We start from the raw sequence: 25,681 nt of genomic DNA, 5'->3' as shown, positions 1-25,681 counted from the left end.
GGTAAGCAATAAAATAAGTAGACCCTTTACCTTTGCGAGATGATAGAGTGTATAATGGTGTTCGATCCAAATAGTAAATTTTGAGGACGAGATTTTATAAGGATGGGAGAATGTAATGACCCGAAGAATAATGGTATTTAAATAATAAAGAGAGAGGGAAATAGAAACAGAAATAGAAGAAGGCAACAAGCTTCATTGACAGTGTTGCATTTTGAATATAATAACCCGAAAAATTTTTACACAGGGTCTTATCGACGAACATAGGGAGTTCGTCGACAAGCGCATAAGTAGGTATCGTCGACGAAGCCACACGTCATCGACGAGAAGATACCGAGAGGGTTTTTGAACAATCTGAATTTCTTCAACAAGGAGGTAGGGTTTGTCAACGAAATTACTTAAGGACTCGTCGACGAATCCGGCTCTATAAATAGTGAAAACCCAAATTTTTTATGAAAATTCAGCGCAGATATCTCTCCACTCTCTCTCTACGTTTCCCTCCCCTTCTCTCTTAGATTCTGGCCCCATTTCTCGTCAGATTGAAGATCTGAGGCCACCACGACGCTTCTGACAAAGTTCTCTACAAGTCTGTCAGAGCTGATCATGGGAGAAGTTGGTTTGGAATTCATCCCAAATCTAGGGTAAGACATTTTATTCAGATTATGTCTTCCTCATAGTTATAAGAAATGTTGTAAGTAAGAAAATACTGATGTTTTGTTCTGGGGGATGTTATTTTCAAGGTGTTGAGTGGAGAACCCTACGGGTGTAGGGCTAAAGTTCAGTGAGAGGCTTTTCAGATTTAAGGTAAGGGAAATATGTTATGCTATGATTTTTAAGAATGTTAATAGAAATTTCATAGATACATATATACCAGTTTATTATACGATTTTTACAGAATAAGAGTTTTAATGTTTGTGTGGCTTAAGTGGATATTTACTTGATGTAGAATTTATATACTGTTTCAGCATATCATGTTATATAGCATATATATATATATATATATATATATACAGATATTCACAGATATTTAACAGACAGATTTATACAGATTTTATTCAGTTCAATATATTATAGTATTTACAAAATGCCATGTTTTCCTAAATGTCATAACACACAGTTTATATATATAGATTACACAGACAGTTTATAAAGACAAATTATATAGTTATAGCATCAAGATGCTACAATTACTCAGATATTACAATATTTACAGTGCATAATTAAAGTGTTATGGTTATTTTGGAAACATGATGAGAACAACAAAGATATATGTATATATAAATGTACTTGTATAGTATCAGATCCATGTGGAAATATTACAGACAGATACAGTTTACAGAGCACAGTACCATTGCTATATACAGATAGATTACAACCACATATCTCAGATAGTGTATAGGTACCATCTAACCGTGCTCGGAGAGGATGCAGCTCCCCAAAATGTTGGGTTGAGGGAGCCGGTTAGACGAGGTAGCAGCCAGTCTCGAGCTTAGGAGTGGATGCAATATGGTCGGGCTGAGGTAGTGTAGAGTATGATGACTTCCCTGGAGGGCCGACCACGTTAAATCCTGCCTACGGGCCGCACAACCCTGTCATGAGGGGTTAAATCATGACATATAGAGTCCCAGGGAAAAAGCACAATTATTTATATGTATATAGTTTCATAGCTTTTGTCGTATATAGTTTGATATAGCAGTATGAATGATAGAAAGTTCATATGATACATATATTTTAAGCTACTATACATGTGATATATGTGTTTTTACAGATTTACAGATCATGCAATTTCACATACTATTATCATAGTTTTACGACTCAGTCGCCACACACTAGTAATAGCATATTTCCACTTACTTAGTGTCGTCTCACCCCATTACTTTATCATTTTCAGGTGAGCCAGTTAGGCGAGCAGATCAGGCTCACGGATAGGGAGTTTACTTGATTACCTTGGTTGTAGGGTAAGTTTGTGACAGGGTTTTATTTTTTTATGGGGTAGACAATACTGGAGGGAGTTATTGTATATGGCTATGGTCTGTATGTACAAAATTCTAGTATTGTATTGTATAAGTGGTTGTATGACTTATGTTTTCGCTGTTTAAGTATGGTTTTATAGACATTTAAAGAAAAAAAAGTGGAGAAATTTTGAGGATGTTACAGGCTAAGCCAAGGCAATTTTCCAAAAGTTCAAAATTCGGCCGCCCGGTGAACGGTTTGGTCTATTGAACTTTATAATTCGGTTGCCCAGGGTGATTTTGAACTTAGAGTTCGGGCAGCCAGGGCAGATAAAAAGTGTCAGGATTCAAGGTTCAGTCAACTGTGAACAATATGTTCATTTTGGACCAGTCGCTCGAGCCAAGTCATCTTATTGACTTTTTATTTATTCGGTCGACCGAGGCATTTTTAACGCACTAAGTTCGGTTTGCCGAAGCCCTTTCAAAAGTAAAAATAGGTCCTATTTACGATTAAAATTCACCCCTGTTTGCAAAGATATGACTTGTGAGATAAAGGGGATTTTTCAAGTGATGTTCAGGGACCTCCCTAAGGTCGTTCTATGGTCATTTGAGCTAACCCAAAAAATCTGACGTCGGTCAACCTCCCTAAGGTCAATCTATGGTCTTGAACATTAAACCCTATCATGCATGTGATGCTATTATTACAAACCATAAAAAAAATTATTACAATTACAATATAACTTGAAAGAAAAACAAAAGAACTTCATGTTCTGCTCCTTTGCAATATCATGGATTGTGTCGAATGATGTGCTCATTTAAATGCTTCTCGGCTTTCATTCCTCATCTATCATCCATGCTTAGAAAAGTAAACATTTTCATACACTTAGCACACAGATGAGATATTGTGGTTTGTCATAATCAAAACAGGGATAGGACTCAAAAAGTTAACAATCTCCTCCTTTTTGAAGATGACAAACACAGGAGAAAAATTCGGGTTTGCTTAGCAAGGAACAATATGCATTAAAAGAATGATATTTAATAAAGTTCGCATACAAGCATTAAGGCTTCAAACTTTTTCAAGTTGTGCATTTAAGTACAACTATCATTTTCCATTTTGAGTAACAAAAGTTCAGGGAGAAGGGACAAATTTTGCTCTCATAAAACATCTCCCCCTTTTGTCATCAGAAAAAGGGTAAAAACAAACATCCTCTCTTCTTCAAAAGGACCAAAAACAACAAAGCCCCAAAAATTTATAAATTTCATCACAAAAAAATATAATTTTTGAACATAAGTCATGAATGCTTCGAAGCTTATATACTAGCAGCAAGAGATAAAGATGATCATTTAAAAGTTCATTTCTTGCCTTAAATAAAAAAATTTTCCCTTTTTGAAATTAGCATCAAGTACTGGGGACAATGCTTGCTAAAATAATTTCAACATAAATGGTCAAGCAAGCATCAATAATCTGGTTTAGCAATTAAGAGCAATACAACATATAACCAGAAAAAGGACAACCATATAGATCCTAAAAATTTAATCAATCAAATGCAAGATCATATGGCAACACATGCGATTGTGGCAAAACAACATATATCAACTTAAGATTTTCAAGAAGATCATTACATTTAAGCACATGCCACAATGAATTCAAAATAGATCTAAACTAAAATATTTGTGAGTAAAACAAAATAGGAATTTATGTTTAGATGCTCCCCCTTTCGTTTTGAATGATAGCTTAGATGCTTCTAAGTGCTTATACAAATAAAAAATTACTCTCATTTAATGGGCCAAAAGTATAAGCAGTTATTTAAAGTCTTTTAACATAACTATACTTGTAACGCCCCAGACCCTCCACGTGGGGCCCAAAGTGTTATGAAACCGACACGCGTCTCTGATACCATTCACACAGCGGAAAATAATAAGGCAACCTCAAACATAAAATACCAGAGTTCTATATTTATACATCATCAAACTCATTTTACACATCCACGCATATTACAAAACCTAGATGAAATATTAAAAAAAATACATAAAAAGAAACTAAAACATAATTGTTTAAGTACCACTCACAAAACTACCCCGCCCTGGAGCTATCTAAGCTCGATCACCTAGATAACTTGAAAATTTTAGAACATCGACGGGGTGAGACACCTCTCAGTAAGGAAGAAATAGTTTATAACAGTGTGTGGCTGAAGTGTTTAATATACAATTAAAATATCCATCCAAAATGCATTCACAATCCACAAATAGCCCAAAATATCATGCCCATAATCTCACAAGATCAACGTCTTTATCATCCAATCACATACCCACAATCATCAATATTTTACTAGTAATTCCCGAGAATAGGGAAGTCTACCCGCCCATATAAGTAGTTTCCCTCTGCTCTAGTGCTAACACCAGCGCACTCACCTTTTTCAATAAGCTCTCGGGTTATATATCCAGGTAAAGTCACTGAGAATAAGGAAGGTCACCCACCCATACAAGTGGCTTCCCTCTACAGTGGTATTCACAAATAATTACCAGAGTACTCGTCTTCCTCAGCAAGCCCTCGGGTGGAGTAATCTACTTTACCATAAATACTTAATTAATTAAAGTCACACATACACCCATATCACAATCAATCCACACAAGATATTCATACAGTTTTCAATTTTACCAACAAAGGGTCTACATTCACATATCATGTATTCATCCACACAAGACTGGTCCACACATGACTAATCAAACCACAACATAAATATCCACATAGGACTAATCAAACCACAATATAAATGTCCACACAGGACTAATCAAACCACAACATAGTACAAAACAATGCTCCGTTCATGGTAAATACGTAAACAGCCTCCTCATACCACTGTCAATATTTACCTCCCACTATAAACATCCATATAAACAAAGGGTCTACATTCACATATCATGTATTCATCCACACAAGACTGGTCCACACACGACTAATCAAACCACAATATAAATGTCCACACAGGACTAATCAAACCACAACATAGTACAAAACAATGCTCCGTTCATGGTAAATAGGTAAACAGCCTCCTCATACCACTGTCAATGTTTACCTCCCACTATAAACATCCATATAATGACCTCATACCATTGCCAACATTATATGACGGTTATACCAAGTACAATATAATGACCTCCTCATACCACTGTCACCGCTATATCGTAATTTACATGAACTACAACTCAAATCAATAACAACCAATCATTCAACGTGTCCATTTTACCACAATATACATAATATTAGTATTTTCAATCAGCTAGAATTCTCGACCAAACGATATCCGCAATCTCAATAATTCTTCATTCCATATTGCTCACAATCATTTAATTATCAAAAATGGTTTCAACCACACGATTTTTCCCGAAATCATTTATTTATCTAAAAGCAACATTTTCAATACCAGTAAGGTTTAGAAAATTATGCCTGTATATATATATATATAGAAATTCATACTCGAAACTAGTCGTTTAAAATTATTAAAAAACTATTATAAAATATTTCATATATATATATATATATGTATGTATATATAGAAATTCATACTCGAAACTAGTCGTTTAAAATTATTAAAAAACTATTATAAAATATTTCCCTTTATCTGCTCCTCAAAATTCAACCCAAAATCAACAAAATGAGACCCCATAATCCAAAAATCCCAAATTCCACAAATCTTAATAAAATACCCTTATAATACTTCCTAGGCTCCAAAAATCTAAAAATAATGTTAATACCTTAAATTATTTAGTTACCCTGGTTTTGGGTTGTTTCCCAAACTTCTCAAATCAAAGACCCACTCCGCCTAAATTGCAGAGAATCTTCCCAGGAGTCTCGTGGTAGCTTTTGATCGTCGAACTGAGCTAAATCCGGCCCGAAATCGAAGAGAGAAGGTAGTAGGGCCGAATTTCTAGTGTGTGTGTGAGAGAGAGAGAGAGAGAGAGAGAGAGAACATGTAGAAAATTTTGCGCAAAAATGAAAGATCTCACTATTTATAATCAGGGATTCATCGACGAGACACGTGGGCTCATCAACGAGTCCTAGTACACGGTTCGACAACGAAATAGTGAACTCGTCAACGAATTTCAGTTGTGAAAACCCCCCCTCTCAGTAATTCCTCATCGACGAGACACGTACCCTCGTCGATGGGCCAAGATAGAATACCCGTCGACGAGAATAGTTTGTTCGTCAACGAATGCTTGCTTCCCCCCCTTTTTCAACTTATTCTTCATTCCCTTCTATCTTCCTTATTATTTCAAATAGTTAAAAAAAATTTCGAGTCGTTACATTCTCCCCCCCCCCCCCCTTTAAAAGAATTTCATCCTTGAAATTCTTTAATCAGCCATTTTTACAACCATAAAGCTAACTAACCACATTCACAAATTGCAAACAATTCAAACATATGCAACATCAAATCATGCAAATTCAAACAACATTAATACACATACTAACATAAATATATTACCTGGGCCTTTAATGTTGCCCTCTTCAGGCATACCCAACATATAGACGCGCGTCGGGGCACCGCCGCCTCGAGGTACCAGATTGTTCCTTTAGTTCTGATTTTGGTTTGGAGCTGGTGCATTATTCGGTGGTTCTTGACATTCTTGAGCTATGTGACCCTGTTTGCCACACCTGTAGCATACAACACTCCTACTCCGGCATTCTCCCCAATGCCACTGATTACATCTAGGGCAATGGGGGCATGACGAATCATCCTGACGTCCCCGATCACCCCTTTCTGACCCATGGCTCGCTGCATCTCTTTCTACCCTCCGCGACCCTTGTCTGACATTTGTTTGGGATCGTGGAGACGTAGGCCTCTTCCTTAATTCTGATGCCTCCGTCCCCCTCTATAGACTCGACTCTGCGACCGTAGCTTTCTCCACCAACTCCGTGAAATCCTAAATTTGCAAACACGACATATGTTCGTGGATCCTCTTATTCAGAAGGTGCAAAATGAGATAACTCCAGAAATTTAGCAGCGTACTGCTAAACAATGAGGCGCCCCTGAGTCAAGCTGAAAAATTCTTCCGCCTTTGCATTTCTGGTGATGGCAGGAAAATATCAGTCGTAGAAGACCTACTTAAAGCGACCCTAGGTCATTGTTATAGGTACCACTCGCTGTTCCTCTAATAGTTTCATTGCATGCCACCACCGTTCAGCTTCTCTAGCCAGTTTGAAGGTGGCAAAGAGAACCTTCTACTCCTCGGTACAATTCAACACAGTAAGTATTTTCACCATTTCTTGCATCCACATCTCAGCCTTAATCGGATCAGTGCCACCCTCAAAAGATGAGGGTTTCAAACTAGTAAACTAGTCAATGGTGCAACCCTGGTGCATTGATGGATAGAATGTTCCCCCAAAATCTCATCTCATTTCTTCCCTAACCTGACGAGCTATTCCTTGTAACAATCGAGACATGTTAATATCGTCCCCACTGTAAGCTCTCATTTCGCTTCCCCCTTATTCATCCACAACCTTGCCTTTAGGATCCATCCCTAAATATAAATGTACAAAGAAGGCAATTTAAAATCTCCACATCTTTATATATTTGACATAACCACAAAACGATAAACCAAATTAATATCCATATCCTCAATTAACATCCAACATCCATTTATCCACAATCATCTGAACTTTCAAATTTTAAATTCCAAATCTCAGTTTCACAACTCAGAAACATCACCGTCAATGGATTTACCGTGGTTTTTTGAAACCGTCGACTGATTCAGAAAATCACAGAAGTCAGTCAAGAGATTTTTGCCTCCAAATTATAAAACAACCTCAAACTTCTATCAATACCCTAATCTACCCATTCCTACCCTTATTCAACTCAAACCTATACTCTGGTATTAATCCTCCTAAAGTTTGCAAGACCGTTATGATTGATACCAACTGTAATGCCTCGGACCCTCCACGTGGGGGCCTAGAGTGTTATGAGACCTACACGCTTCTCCAATACCATTCACGCAGCGGAAAATAATAAGGCAACCTCAAACATAAAATACCAGAGTTCTATATTTATAAATCATCAAACTCATTTCACACATCCACAATCTCCATATTACAAAACCTAGATGAAATATTAAAAAAAATACATAAAAAGAAACTAAAACATAACCGTTTAAGTACCACTCACAAAACTACCCCGCCCTGGAGCTATCTAAGCTCGATCACTTGGATAACCTGAAAATTTTAGAACATCGACGAGGTGAGACACCTCTCAGTAAGGAAGAAATAGTTTATAACAGTGTGTGGCTGAAGTGTTTAATATACAATTAAAATATCCATCCAAAATGCATTCACAATCCACAAATAGCCCAAAATATCATGCCCATAATCTCACAAGATCAACGTCTTTATCATCCAATCACATACCCACAATCATCAATATTTTACTAGTAATTCCCGAGAATAAGGATGTCTACCCGCCCATATAAGTAGTTTCCCTCTGCTCTAGTGCTAACACCAGCGCACTCACCTTTCTCAATAAGCTCTCGGGTTATGTATCCAGGTAAAGTCACTGAGAATAAGGAAGGTCACCCACCTATACAAGTGGCTTCCCTCTACAGTGGTATTCACAAATAATTACCAGAGTACTCGTCTTCCTCAGCAAGCCCTCGGGTGGAGTAATCTACTTTACCATAAATACTTAATTAATTAAAGTCACACATACACCCATATCACAATCAATCCACACAAGATATTCATACAGTTTTCAATTTTACCCATATAGGGTCTACATTCACATATCATATATTCATCCACACATGACTAATCAAACCACAACATAAATGTCCACACAAGACTGGTCCATACAAGATTGACCAAACCACAACATAATACAAAAAAAATGCTCCGTTCATGGTAAATAGGTAAACAACCTCCTCATGCCACTGTCAATGTTTACCTCCCAATATAAACATCTATATAATGACCTCCTCATACCATTGCCAACGTTATATGACAGTTATACCAGGTACGATATAACGACCTCCTCATACCACTGTTGACGCTATATCGTAATTTACATGAACTACAACCCAAATCAACAATAACCAATCATTCAACATGTCCATAATTCTACCACAATATACACAATATCAGTATTTTCAATCAGCCAGAATTCACAACCAAACGATATTCACAATCTCAATAATTCTTCATTCCACATATCTCACAATCATTTAATTATCAAAAATGGTTTCAACCACACGATTTTTCCCCAATATAATTTATTTATCTAAAAGCAACATTTTCAATACCAGCAAGGTTTAGAAAATTATACCTATACATATATATATATATATATGTATATATATAAATTCATACTCGAAACTAGTCGTTTAAAATTATTAAAAATCTATTATAAAATATTTTCCCTTACCTGCTCCTCAAAATTTGACCCAAAATCAACAACATGAGACCCTATAATCCAAAAATCCCAAATTCCACAAATCTTAATAAAATACCCTTATAATACTTCCTAGGCTCCAAATACCTCAGAATAATGTTAATACCTTAAATTATTTACTTACCCTAGTTTTGGGTTGTTTCCCAAACTTCTCAAATCAAAGATCCACTTCGCCTATATTGCAGAGAATCTTCCCAGGAGTCTCGTGGTAGCTTACGATTGTTGAACCGAATTAAATCTAGCTTGGAATCGAAGAGAGAAGGTAGTAGGGTAGAATTTCTAGTGAGAGAGCGAGAACATGTAGAAAATTTTACATAGAAATGAAAGATCTCACTATTTATAAGTAAGGATTCGTCGACGAGTCCTAGTACACAGTTCGGCAACAAAACAGTGAACTTGTTGACGAATTTTAGTCATGAAAACCCCCCTCTCGATAATTCCTCGTCGACGAGACACGTACCCTAGTCGACGAGTCAAGATAGAACACTCGTCGACGAGACCAGTTTATTCGTCAATGAATGCTTGCTGCCCTCCCTCTTTCAACTTATTCTTCCTTCCCTTCTATCTTCCTTATTATTTCAAATAGTTAATAAAATTTTCGGGTCGTTACAATACTGGATATTAATTAATTCATTTAAATCATTGCAACCAATATAGTCTCCCTAAAGCTTTCAAAATGTATCAGAGAATATATATTAAGGCGTGAAAGAATGCTTATAACGTAGAACAATCCATATCTATTTATAGACTTTTAAAAGCTGGATATGATGTTCAGGGTTTTTTTGAAGAGCTTCAATATTCAAAAAGTTAGACAAGATGCATGTGAGACTTTTGTGCTTTTTCTCTAAGGATGGAGTTTAACTCCTCTAAATGTCCTCGATGATTATGTAAGGATGAAATTTAAAATTTTCAGTTTTCACTCATCCTTTCAAAAAGATTTAAACATTAATTTTATCATAATCATCTATGTACAAGGTTTTGTTTTGGAAATTTTTTTCAAAATTTTGGCAGTATGCCGTCTGTAAATTAAAAATTTTTCCATAAAACCTATACCTAATAGATTCAAGCAAGCAATATATAATTCAGTTTAAGCATGTAAGAACCTATATCCACTACCAGCATGCAATACACATCACTACATCAGCCATGCAGATGACATTCAATACGAGCACGCAATTTAGTAGTTCAAATATATGTTATCCAACAAATGATATAATCATTAGACAAACAATGGATAGTGGACTGCAGAGTTATTCTTATCAAGGCATATAAGCGAATAATAATGTGAGAGCATTAAATTTATATAGACGAGAAAGAGAAATGCTCCCCCAGAGTTATGCATTTATTCATTTTATGCCTTAATTTTCTTTCATCTTCTTAGCCAAAGTGATATAAGATTCTCAATGATTAAAACTTGGCTCTGGATGCATAGACTTTAAAGGACTAAAAAGTCACAATCAATATTCCTTCAATGAATAAAGCATATAACTGCCTCTTTTCTTATGATCTTCAAAATGTGAGAGGCACAAGTTCAAATGACATTAAACTTTAAGGTTCATGCATAGGTTTCTTGAAACTTTGCATTTTCATATATGTTGAAACCTATACCAATCATATTAGCTATTTAACTTAATTCACGAATATGAAGCTCTAAATGATTATATATAAAGTTTGAGAGCTAGTGAAGGGAATTTGAATGAATACTCTTAAAGATTAAATCTCCTTTAAGTTCAGAAAATTCATTCATAAAGAAGTGGGACAGCATTTAAAATGTTTTTGTGCTAGTAAATATGTCCAACCCATCTTACCAAGGAGCATTTAGGAGTATACGAATTTCATGAACAATGCTCTTTGAACGATGGAAAGTATCCTTTAGACATGATTGTAATTATGAGCAAGCATACGAGCCAAAGAATAGGAGAAACCCTACCGAATATGGAGGAGATGATGCATCAAAACAGAGGATTTTTATATTTAAGAATCAAAAGGAATATTTTGATTTAAAAATAAAACTTGAATCCCTTAATGGATCTCTCTAATTTGATTAAGGAAGGATGTCTTTAAATTAAGCACTAGGTAGAATAGGAATTTGTGAAGGACATTTGTCATGTCCCGAACCCGCCAAGTGGGGCCCGAGGTGTGAAGAGACCAATCACCGTCTCTGATACTATTCACACAGTGGAAAAATAATGAGCAACCTCAAATAAAATACCAGACTACTATATACAACCCAAAAAGGAGTATCCATCCATATATATTACATAACAATAAATTCTAAAACATAATTATATATATTTCAATTCTTACTACCACTCACAAGTCACCAAAATTCTAAACCCTATCTCGGAGCTTTCTAAGTTCGATCACTTGAAGGACTTGAAAAGATAATAATTCGGTGGGGTGAGACACCTTTTAGTAAGGAAGAAATAAACTATAGCAGTAAATGGCATAAGAGTTTTATTATTATTATTATTATTATTATTATTATTATTATTATTATTATTATTATTATTATTATTATTATATATAACACAAAAAGCACCATTCAAGAAAAAACCAGTGTTAAATAAGTTAAATCCAAAAATGGAACATAAAGATTGCATACATATATCAATTCAATGCTGGCAAACTATTTTACAGATCCCAAAATAATCTCTAAAACCATGATATTAGAGTATTACTGCATCAAATTCTTTATTTATTTTTTATTTTTTCAAAAACAACCAAGACTTCCCACCTCCCAACTTCACACAATTTCATTATTTTAAAAATAATTTATGTGTAAAAAAATACCGAAATGACAGAATTGCCCTCCACCAATAATAGGCCCTAACAGCACAGCAGATTATGACCATGTTCGTTCGAAACATTTTGGGGTAGCTACCCTACGCGAACTAGTGGTCCTAAAACACACACAAAAATATAAACAATTTTTTTTTTCTAAAGAAAGCATAGGAAATGAAATCCAGTCATTGACATTCAAAAAATAACCCTACAAAAAGAAAAAAAAGTAGCATCATATCATATATAGAGCAGCAGTTATACAGTAAGGTCGCCGCTTAAGACCCGAGGTCACATCTATAATCTATTTGGTCCACCTATCTTCACCGGCTCCTAAGGAATCTCAATAGATAGCAGTAAAAACAATCTTAAGATATTTGATAGGCACTATTGATTTGGGTCTATGGTATCCTAAGGACACTAGCTTTGAGATGATTAGTTATTTACATGCAGATTATGCTAGATGTAAAATTGATAATTAAATAAAAAAAGCACAAATGGAACTTGTCATTTTCTAGGATGATCTCTTGTGTCTTGGTTCTCCAAGAAACAAAATTCCATAGTCTTATCTACTACTGAAACTGAGTATGTGACAGCAGATAGTTGTTGTGCACAAAAACTTTGTATGAAGCAACAATTAAAAGAATTTAATTTAGAATACTCAGTTATACCTATAAAGTATGATAATAAAAGTGCTATAAATATTTACAAAAATTTGATATCACACTCAAGAACCAAGAATATAGACATAAAACATCATTTTCTAAGAGATCATGTGCAAAAAGAAGATATATTACTTGAATTCATGAATACAAATGACCAATGGATGGATATTTTCACCAAACCTCTTCCAGAAGATAAGTTTATATCAATAAGAAGAGAACTTGGCCTATTACATAGTAGGGAAGTTGTTTAGGAAGGATACATGATGAGTGAAAAGAGTTTATTTGAAAGATTGGTAAGGTCAGGTGACTGATCCTGTGACCCCAGTTGACTGACATGCTACTAACTTGTAAAAATTAAAATTCGTTAATTGTCAGGTGACTGACCTCAGGACCCCAGGTGACTGGACTAACGAAACTTTAAATACTCCTCAACATAAAACCCTAAATTTTTAGATTCCAATCAACTGACTGTGTTTCATCACTCACCCAAACTCCCTTGATTCTAAGCCTCAAAAATCCTCCGATCAAAGTGATACAATCATCTTCTTACATCACCTATCCACAATTCCTAGGGTTTTAACCATTCAGTTATTCTCCTCTAAAATCGAAATGCCACGAATAAAGAATACAGTGAACCGCGGTGCGACTTTGGGCTAGGATGACAAAAATATTAAGAGATGGCTCGTTGCTCCTCACGCCAAGCAATGATATCGAAATTGTCTTCGCTCTACGAAACCTATCCTAGGTAAAATCCTTGATACCGCATTCTTTGAATCAGAGTTTCTCGAAATTCTATTGATGTTTAGGGAGATAGGATGGAAAAACTTTGTTATCTATCAATCAAAAGGGATTTATTTGAATTTTGTAAAGATTTTTACTGTGAATATGATGTAAGGAGAATCAGTACTCACTACCGAAATTAGGGGAAAGGAAATCACCCTAACTCCGTAGGCATTGGCCCCCATTCTCCACATTGGCCAAGGTGACTTTGAGTGTTCGACTTTTGCACAAATGTGGATTATGGAACAAGGTTTCACACCCAAGGAATTCCTACCCTTAATAATGGTTGAAGAACCCAAATATTTTGGAAATCCTCCTTTGTATAAACAATCGAACCTCCAAGCATAAATTCTTCAAAAAAATTATCATGTATAATATTTTACCCCATGCTGGTTCACATGATTATATGTCTGACGCCGACTGCTTTGTCATGTGGTGTCTGTTAAAAGGGAAGAAACTCAACTTGTCGAGTTTAATTCTTAAATGGATGTGGTCAAGATTGGAAACCAGACGAGCTACTCTTCCGTATGGTGGTATCCTTAATCTTTTATTTGCTCACCTTGATGTCACCACTCCTAACGAGTTGTTTATAAAACATACTAGATACAATCTTTTTTCCTCCAAAACCTTGAAACAAATGGGATAAAAGAAACATGAGCAGGGTTGGTTTTTGAAAGGAAGAAGACCACTAAGAAAAGCATCTGCACCAGCTCCACCTCCTGACCAGCAACAAGAACCCGAGCTTGAAGCTCCTTCTTGGTTTATTCCATTCCATCATCAATTCACTACTTTTAGTAGTGATATGCATTTAGGACTTCAGTCTTTTCAGGAAAGCTTTGCCTCACTACTTCAGTCTACCTGTTCCTCACTTGACCAACGACTTAGTCGTATGAACATCATCAGGCTAGTTCCTCACAGAGAGTAAATCCTATGGGCATCAACTCTACACCTCCCAATGATGATGCATCTAATGAGGATTCTAAGGAAAATGAAAATGATGATGAAAGCACTGAAGAAAATGCAAAAGACGCAGCTGATGATGATTGATATCTCTTTCTGTTGCTTTTTGTGTTGTGTATCTCAATTATCTATTTATATTTGCTTTTCAATTTTCTGTTTTTACTTTGGTTTGTATCTCCAGATGTTTTTAACACCGTTTACACCTCTGGATGAATATGATTATGATTATTATTATTATTATTATTATTATTATTATTATTATTATTATTATTATTATTATTATTATTATTATTATTATTATTATTATTATTTGTGTTATTCTATGTCTACATTTGTTTTGCTTTGTTACCTTTCTCTTTTTGATTAATGTCCAAAGGGGGAGAAAGTGTGAGAAAAATTGAGATAAATAGTAGAATCGAGGAGATAAAATGCAAAGTTGAAAATTTTGAGCAAAATTAAGATAAAATGCAAAATTTAGATAAAACCGAAAAAGAATATGAACATGATGAAGATATGATGATATGTGACATGATATGATGTTGCTAATACTGATATGAATGATTATTCTTTTTTTTTTTTCAAAACAATGTTATAAGTGTGCTTATTGTAAGGGGGAGCCTTATCAAGATTCACTTACTTTTGTTCCTTATTTGTTATCATAAAAAGGGGGGAGATTGTTGGCTTAATGAGGCTTACGAATCTTATTTTGATAATAACAAATCAAGGGAATTTAACATGATTTGGTTAAAGTGATGATGTTTCAAGAATCTAGCATTAGAGTTCAAGATCAAGTGATCACAAGTGTTATGAAAGCCTACATTCCAAAGACAAGTGATCAAAAGAAAGCTTAAATGATCAAAGAAAGACATTATGAAAGCTTAAAGAATATTGAAGCTCAAGTCAAGATGGACTCAAAGAAAGACATACATGAAGACTTTGTGTTTAGAAAATTTTTAAGTCCTAAGAAAGTCTTATGTAAGTACTTCAATTAAAAGTCAATATGGATGCTTTGAAGCACATTAGGATTAATTATTGACTTAGAGATCAAATTTTGAAAACCCTGGAAAACATTTTCAAAAGTCTCAAAGCAATTTGGCAAAAATTTCTAGAAACAAAATTAAAAGCATGAGCTTTTACTAGTCCAGGCAACTAACCCATTATGGTCAGGTGATTGAGATCTATACTGAAACAATTTTTGGAAAACAAAATAGGCCTAGTCGACTGACCCCTGTGAGCCCAGGCGACTGACCCCATTCTGACTTTGATTTTTCGCTGATTTTCAAAGTCTAGGCGACTGACCCCAATAAGTCCAGTCGACTTAACTTTGTAACGGCTATTTTTAAATAGTAAAGAAAAGTTTCCAAATTAGATTTCTTGGACCCAAATCTTTGTAAAAACTTGGAAACACTCCAAGCAACTTGGGGAACACGAAATAGAAGCTTCTTACCTCTATAAATACATGAAAAACCAAAAGATTTCATACACTAAGAATTACAATCAATAAATCAAATCTATATTGCTCTCACTCTTCAAAAGCTCTCTTGCTCACACATTCTTGCTAAAGTATTATTGAGTTTTTGCTGATACAACCACACGGTTCTTGTACTCTTACTGAGATTTTTCAATTCAAAGAAGAACCCGGTGATTAATTTCTTGATCTTCAAATTCATTCTTTATTGATATTTAAATTGAAGTATATTGGTTGTGCTTAATCTTGTGCTAATTAGCTCTGTTTTGAGAGTATCTTTGTACACAAGAATTATTCTTGTTCTTGTTGTTTTTTTTACTGTTCAAGATTGTTGAATCGTTGGATTACTGAGCATGGGGTATTGCTTGGAGAGGAGGGCTCTATCCTACTTGAAGGAGTGTGTAAACAGTTTGCTCCGCCTGGTTAAAGGAGGGGTATAGTGTAATCCTTGGGTGGTATACCTAAGGCAAGGACGTAGGCGGGTATAGCCGAACCTCGTAAAAATCTTGGTGTCACTCTCTTCCCTATTCTCTTTAAATTTCAGCACTTATAAACTACGTGGATGCTTATTTAAATTGTTGGAAATTATTTTGTGATTGGGAATTGCAAAAATCTTTTAAAAAGGGGGAGTACGTTGATTGAATCTTACGGAAACCTTCTAAGGGAGTACATTGATTAATACAAGTCATTCATTCATCAACTACATACTTGAATCCAATATCAAAATTAGAATCTTGGAGCTTGTTGGAATATCTATATTGATTCAAATTGTGAAGCTTATCTTGATTGATTGAATTGACTTATTGAATTTTGGTTTAATTTGCTAAAAAAGTATTGAGAAACTTACAAAGTATTCAAATTAACATACTCATCCATAAAGATTTAAATTAAATTGTGTTTTGGCTGATCCTGTGAATTGAAAATCAAACCATACATGTGTGATTGTTGAATCCGAAAATTAGTTGAGAAAGAATTTATACAAAGAGTGTCAAAGAAAGTTTTAAATCCAAATTCACCCCCCCTCTTGAGAAAACACCTTAACTTTTCATTGATCTAGGTCAACATTCGGGTTGGGGTTTATGGATCTTAATATGGATATGAGTATTCAAATGTGGCTTTAAGATCAGAGTAGAAATCCAAATCTATCTTTGATGACTTTTCCTTTTAGATCAAGCTAAATTAAAATTCTATTCACATTCCAAATCACAAAATTTTGAATCTAAGATTCTGCAATTTTAATTATCCAAGAAAATACAACAGAACTAGACAAAGTTTAGGAAACCAACCACTATTTTCTAACTCCTTCAAAATTTAGGCTCACTATTTTGAAATCTCCACTACTAATGCCTTTAGTGCTTCTGCCTTTAGGCCCGCCTTCAGTTCTCTCTCCCAACCTCAAGTTCCTACAGTATTCTCAATTTTTCTCCTTATTCTTTAAGTGAGTAATTCCTATCTTCCTTCCCTGACTCTGTTTGTGTCTTCGTCTCTGTCTTTCTATGCCCTTCTAAAGCCAACTATTTATAGGCTTGGGGGATCAATTCTAATTTTATCAATCACCACTTAATTTGATCAATCAAATTTATTTCAAATTGACTCATATGTTTTAATTCACAATTTCCATATGTCTAATTGTTGGATTTCCTTTTGTGCTTGCAGGTTTGAAACTGAAGATATTTGCCCACCATTTTAATTTTAATTTTAATTTTTTGTTTTTTCATTTTGAATGTAGAAATTCAATTTTCCCTATATTTTTATTTTTCCTATATTTTTTCACTTATTTCATTAATATATTTTGCCTATTTGTGTTATACAAGCCCCGGACAAAATGGCATGTCTATAATTTCATCCAACATATAATAAAAAAGGAATAAATCTTTACATGTTTAAATTTGGGAGTAATTATTCTTTGTTTGTTTCTTATTAAAGACTCACAAAAAGTTTCACATTGTTATTTCTTTTATGGTATGTTTATATAATTAATTGTAATTAATGTATTATAATTAATCTATTTTCAAGAATAGATATTCTATGAAACTAAACGTAGGATTAGTTATCGCATTGATTTTTTATAAGTATGGACAAATTCAATTTATTCTATTAAACATAATTATTTCTCTGGCAATATTATTTTTACCTTAACCTTTCATCTAGCATTTAGCTTTCCCTTCCCCATCTGAATGATATAAACAGATACAACACTAATCAGGTTTAAATTTTAGTTAAAATTTTTATAAAATCCCTCTGTATCCCCAACGGTCAAAAAACTTGGGAATTCTATATATACCCTTTCATTTGTCCTAATTAGCAATAAAATTAGCAATTTGATTAGCAAAATACTCTTTGAAAATTATATACTCTCATTGCTTACATTCTCTCAATTTTCAAGCATATTTTACATACTCATCTTGGTTCTTACTTACTAAAATTTCTTTCAGAATAGAGCTTTAATTTTATACTCCTCATTTGTAAATCAATTGCAACTTGAAGAGAGCTTGCTTTTCATTGTTGATTGGCATATTCATATATTATATCTCTTGGCATATACTCTCATATAACCATACACATTTGAAAATCCTTCTTGAGAGTTTGCTATTGTGCTTGTTCCCATATTATTTCATATGGATAAATATTGATTGGGAAATCTCCTCTTTGCTTTTGAGTCTTAGCATTCTCATTGCAAGACTTGAAAGCTTGCATATTATCTTTGATAAAAGCTTTTGCAAACTTAAACCCCAAATATCAGTTGTGCTTAATATTTGAAAAATATTTTTGAGATATTTGCTTGGGGTTTTAAAGTTTCTTTGATTATTCATTTATTGAATATACTATCTTGAATCAAAGGTCTCACTCTCTCTCTCTCTCTCTCTCTCTCTCTCTCTCTCTCTCTCTCTCGCGCTCTCTCTCTCTCTCTCTCTCTCTCTCTCACACACACACACACACACACACACACACACACATACACACACACACACACACACACACATTCTTGAGAGTTAACATACAGAGTTACAAGGTCTCACTTGGTCTCACTTGAGCATAAATCTTTATCATTTGTGAATGCATTTGAGCTTATTGTTGCACATCCTTGCTTAGTGAAGAAGTGCTTTATTTGTACCTAAATTTTTATATCTGTTGTATTCCCAACGTGTGATTGTCGGAAAAGGATTGCACTGTCTTGTAACGTGCACCAAATAGACTTAGACCCAGTAAAGAAAGTCTCGGATTGGTTCAGACCCGATTAGGAGAATTAGGTGCACCATCTTGTAAGCTATGGCAAGGTTGGAGTTAGCCTTGTAATCTAAGATGGGGTTTTCCTCGTCCAGTAAGAAGAGGAGGTTGTAACCGGTGTCGCTCCACTCGTTAAGTGAGCATTTGTGGAATCCTCTTACTTATGAGCTTGAGGCAGGGACGTAGACAGTATTGGTCGAACCCTAATATCATATCATGTGTCATTCTCTCTTTCCCTGCATTATTAAATTTTCAGCACTTAAATTCTTGCACATGTATGCTTATATTTAAATTTATTATAAATGTGCGTATGTTTTAAATATTGTGAATGATTGGGAAATACTGAGCCTACTGTATCTGTTTTTTGTATCTACTCAGTTTTATATTGTTGGGTAATTGATATTTGCTTAGATAGACTCTAGGTTGCGATGTATTAATTATGGATTTGAACCTAACCTACGTGAAAAGTTTTTAAATTTCCAATTCATCCCCCCCCCCCCCCTCTCTTGGGAATACACCAATTCCATCAATATCCAAATCTGTCTTTGACTTTTCCTTTTAGATCAAGTTGAATTAAAATTCTATTCACATTCCAAATAAAAAAATTTTGAATCTAAGATTCTGCAAATTTAATTATCCAATAAAACACAACAAAACTAAACAAAGTATAGGGAACCAACCTCTATCTTCTAACTCCTTCAAAATTTAAGCTTGCTGCTTTGAAATCTCCACTGGTAACGCCTTTAGTGCTTCTACCTTTAGGCTCGCCTCCAATTCTCTCTCCAAACCTCAAGTTCTTACAATACTCTCAATTTTTTTCCCTATTCTTTTAGTGAGTAATTCATCTCTTCCTTCCCTAACTTTGTATGTGTCTTCATCTCTGTATTTTTGCGCCCTTCTAAAGCCAACTATTTATAGGCTTAAGGGATCAATTTAATCAATTCTGATTTTATCAATCAACACTTAACTTGATCAATCCAATTTATTTCAAATTGACTCACATGTTTTAATTCACAATTCTCATAAGTCTAATTGTTGGATTTCCTTTTGTGCTCACAAGTTTAAAGCTGAACATGCTGGCCCACCATTTTTATTTTTATTTTCCTTTTCTATTTTTTTTAATTTTGAATGTAGAAATTCAATTTTCCATGTATTTTTATTTTTTCTGTATTTCCTCACTTTAGTGCATTAATAAATTTTGCCCATTTGTGTTATACAAGCTTCGAACAAAATGATTGTCTATAATTTCATCCAACATGTAATAAAAAAAGAATAAATGTTCACATATTAAAATTTGGAAGTAATTGTTCTTTGTTTGTTCCATATTAAAGACTCACAAAAAGTTTACATTGTTATTTCTTTTATCGTATCAACATGATTATTTATATAAATAATTGTAATTAATCTATTATAACTAATCTATCTTTAAGAATAAATATTTTATAAAACCAAATGTAGGATTAGTTATGGCATACGATGAAACTATGGGAAAGGGTAGTTGAAAAAAGATTAAGGTTAGAAACGAAGATATCAGAAAATCAATTTGGTTTTATGTTTGGGAGATCTATCACAAAAGCTATTTATCTTTTAAGAAAATTAATGGAAAAGTTTAGGAAAAAAAAGAGGGACTTGCATATGATATTTATTGACCTTGAGAAAGCATATGATTGGATACCTAGGGAAATTCTATGATGGGTTTTAGAAAAAAAAAAAAAAAAGGTGTATGTTGTAGGTATACCGATGTCATTAAGGATATGTACGATGGAGTAACGACTAGTGCAAGGACTATAGATGGAGACACTAGAGAATTTCCAATTACCATAGGTATATATCAAGGATCTGCTTTAAGTCCTTATCTTTTCGCTTTAGTGATGGACCAATTGACTAAGAGTATTCAAAAGGAGGTTCCATAGTGAATGTTGTTTGCAGATGATATTATATTAATTGATGAAACTAGGGATTGAGTAGAGGCTGAGTTAAAATTATAGAGAGAAGCTTTGGAATCTAGAGATTTTTGGATAAGTAGAAATAAAACAGAATATATGAAATGTAATTTTAGTAATCATAGGAGGAATATTGGAGACAAAGTTAAACTTGATGATGAAGAAATAAATGGCACTTGTAGATTTCGATACCTTGGATCTATTATGTAAGTTGAAGGAGAAATTAAAGATGATGTAATGCATAAAGTTAAAGCAGATTGGGTAAAATGGAGAAGTGTTTCAAGTGTGCTATGTGATCGTAGAATACCCTTAAAATTGAAAGGGAAGTTTTATAAGACAACTATAAGACCAGTTATGTTACATGGATCAGAATGTTAGGTAACGAAAAAACATAATGTCCAAAAAGTAAAAGCTCCTGAGATGAGAATGCTTAGATGGATGAGTGGTATAACATTGAAAGATAAATTAAGGAATGAACATATTTGTGGTAAGTTAGGTGTAACTTCTATAGAAGAAAAGATAAGGGAGGGATAACTCAGATGATATAGACACTTGCAACGTAGGCCTTATAGTGCACATGTGAGGAAAAGTGACTTAGTTACTGTAGGAGACAGTAGAAGGGGTAGGGATAGACCTAAAATAACTTGGGGGGAGATAGTGACTAAGGATTTACTATCCTTGAACTTATAAAAAGAAATGGTCCATGATCGCATAAATTGGTGGAAAATGATTCATATAATCGACTCCACTTAGTGAGACTAAAGATTGATTTTGTTGTTGTTATTGTTGTTGTCGTATGGACAAACTCAATTTATTTTATTAAACACAATTACTTCTCTCACAGTATTGTTTTTATATCAACCCTTCATCCAGTATTTATCTTTCCCTTCCCCCGTCTTAATGATATAAAATATCAAACTTGGGTATACAAAATTTCATAAAAAATGAAATAAAATGCTTAATATATATATATATATATATATATATATATATTCAAATATTTATTTTTACACACAGACACATACATATTATGTTCTTCTAGAAACATATAAATATGTGTGCGCATGTGAATAGAGTATAAAAGGCTAAATGCAAGTGAGTGCAAGGATGAATATTTTATTTTCTTTTGTCATGCCCCATCTTCATTTTTAAATTTTAAAAAATTTTATGAACAACCAAAATTCCCACAAAAGATGCCATTCTAAACGTTGTTAATTTCTAAACTACATCTGTAAAAAAATAATGATTTGAAATTAGGTGAGAGAGAGAGAGAGAGAGAGAGATGAGATGGTGATAAAAAAATAGGATTAGGCAAGGGAGAATGATTAAAATATAGGATTGGGGAAGGGGAATGATTACAAATGGTGTGCAGTGGGGAGGGGTCCCAATCCAAGGGGGGTGTACACAATTATTGCAGTGTAGTTTTTGGGAGTTTGCAGGGAGGGAAAGCATGAATAGTTAATCTATGGTTGGGATTGTCCTATCAGGTTCATGCTCATGGCTAAGACAACAACCCTATCTTTGGGCTATTCTATGTGTCTCCCTTCCAAGGAAAGATAGCTACAAATTAACAAACAAGGTTGGAGTGGGAGTGGGAGTGGGTCTCTGCCCTTTATTTCCACATGCTCCTGTCCCTTTTGGTGACACACTATTGCAAGCATTAGGTTATATGTCTACTTTTGAATATTTCATTCCAAGGGCCTAATCCAACACTCCCATTCTAATCTTCAACACTCCTGCATTTAGTCACTCAAAGTCATTTTAAAATTGAGTAGTTTGGATTTCTAAAAAAATTTTAGTATTAAAAATGTCGAAGTTTCCCATGTTTATAGATCAGAAACCATCAATAAAAAAGAGGTATGCGCGCCTCTAAATAAAAAAAATAAGAGTGGTTGATGTTAAAAGTTGACTGCGCATCTCTCAATAAAATTTAAAAAAAAAAAATAAGTATTTAATGTCAAAAGTTGTCTTGTGACTCGGAGCAAATATTGTTTGCTGAAACTCATATATATCATAGTTTTGTCTTTAAAAATCACGTTGTCTTGGTCAAATATACTCTGACCTTATGAGATAGAATTTCTCTCAAACTTTCTATTGATGCAAAATTTTAACCATAACCTCCTTCTATGCATAATTAGGGAAAAAAAATGAAAAAGAAGAGAAAGAACAAAAATTTTGCACAACAAAGAATATTGCTAGACTAATGTACCAAAACAAACACTTGCTTCGTTCATTTTTTTTTTTACTTTTTCTTGCTTAAATCTTTAGGTCCCCGATTGGAACTTGAAAAATATGAGAGAAAGAAAGTATAAATATAAAAGAATACACTTTTTCTTGTTTGGTTGTTGAGAAAAATAAAAAGAAAAATAATATACATATCAAGCCAATGAATACAATTTTGATTTTACATATAACAAATATTTGATTTTTCTTAGTTTTTTATCATATCAGAATAAATTTTCATTTTTTAATGTTATCCACTTTTTAATGTTTAGTTTAAAAGGAGTGAAAAATATTATAAAATATATAATATTAATAACTAAAATTTTAATTTTACTCATCATTAATATTTTAAAAAAAAATTTCTTATTTTTAATCCATTTATAATAAATTATCATTTTCAATAACATATAACATAGAGAGAAAATATAATGAAAATAAATTTCGTTTTTGTTTTTTGTTGTCCTTTTCTTTCCTTTCTCCAAACAATATCCTCTAATCCAAATGGACCCTAAAAGAAATACTTGTAAGAAATGATTACTCTAAGGGAATGTTTGAGAGCATGAATTTCAGACCTTGAATTTGGATTTGAGTGAATTTGGACAAATTTTAATATAATTTTATATTATATTTTATTCAAATTTAATACAATTTCAAATATAAGGTATCTCTAAATCATAGGGTAAGTAGGATTTGGAGCCCATTGAGTACTAGATGTCATATTAATTTTTTAAGTCATTAAGGGTTCGTTTGCAATAAAGATTTTACTTGGAGAAATAAAAGAAAAGGAAAATAAGAAGAAAACTTAATTTTCATTATATTTTCCTTTTATATCAAATTTTATTAAAAATGAAATTTTGTTTATATATGATTAAAATTTGTTTTAAAAAAACTAAATATTAATAAGGTGTAAAATCAAAATTTTTTTATGAACTTGCTATATTTTTTATTTCATTTTTTTTTCCTTTCCTCATTAACCAAATATAAAAACATAGATTTATTGATATTTTCCTTTTCATAATAATTTTCAAGTTTTAAATAGACCTAAAAATATATATATATATATATATATATATAAATATTTAAAAAATGTATCCAACAAGCTACATGCACAATTAAACTTAGTGAATTAATGAGCTTTCATTTGAGTAACGTGATTCACCAAAAATAATCCCCCAAATGGAAAGCAGCTTTAGCCATCACGGGTGCGGTCACACTAGCACTAATACATCGGATCCCATCAGAACTCCACAGTTAAGCGTGCTCTTGAGAGACCGAGTCGTTAAATTGAACAATTTAGTTCAGCGTTGAATTTTTTAAACGTAGTATTAGGGGGAAAAAATTGAAGGAATACACTTTTTATATTATCAAATAATTTGAGAAAAATAAAATAAATACAAATAAGAATTAATTTTACATGTCCTGAACTTGTGTTTGTCTTAATTATTAAATATTTAACACAAAGAAAAAACATAGGCAAATTTTAATTTTTTTTTCAAATAAAATCATTAATTAATGTAATAAAATTAGTCTAAGATTTTAGGTTCAATTTTTTACAAAATTGAACTTATATTTTAGTAAACCTCATCAAATTACAAATCTAATCATCATGTATTTTATCAATTTATGGTCATAACTTTTTGTTATTTTTGACAAATATAGACCTTGTGTTTATAATATCTGAATGAAAATAGGGATGGCAAAATTGATTGACCAATAGTGACCCATTACCCATCGGTTTAAATTGGATTCAAATTTTATACAAGGTAACTCATTTATAAATGGGTAAACTCAAATCTAACCGTTTAAGAAACTAGTTAGATAGGATTGGTCAGTAACCGTTGGATGGACCGTTTAATTTGATAAATATACCTTTTAACCCTTCCTCTTTCCCGTTTGGCAGCCCGCAACCCTCAGCGGTGTGATAGCATTGCTACTTCGGCAGCCGCCCGTCCTCCACAGGACCACAGCTCGGCATACGGTAGCTCCACGCCTCCACTCCTCCTTCCTCCATGTGGTGCTCACTGTCCATTCCACTCATCCAGCGACCGTCACCTATCCTCCACGGTTCGGTAGACAGCAGCTCCACGCTTCCACTCCTTCCTCCTTGCTGTGGTGCTGCCCATCCAATCCACTCATCCAATGACCGCCACCCATTCTCCACAGTTTGGAAACTCCACTACTCCTTCCGCCTTCCTGCGGACCTTGTTGAATTCTGCAGGTGTGGAGCCGCAGACAGCCGCACCAAAAC

Source organism: Malania oleifera, chromosome 3, assembly GCF_029873635.1.
Source record: "Malania oleifera isolate guangnan ecotype guangnan chromosome 3, ASM2987363v1, whole genome shotgun sequence".
NCBI lineage: Eukaryota > Viridiplantae > Streptophyta > Magnoliopsida > Santalales > Ximeniaceae > Malania > Malania oleifera.
Note: the sequence above shows the minus strand (reverse complement) of the source record.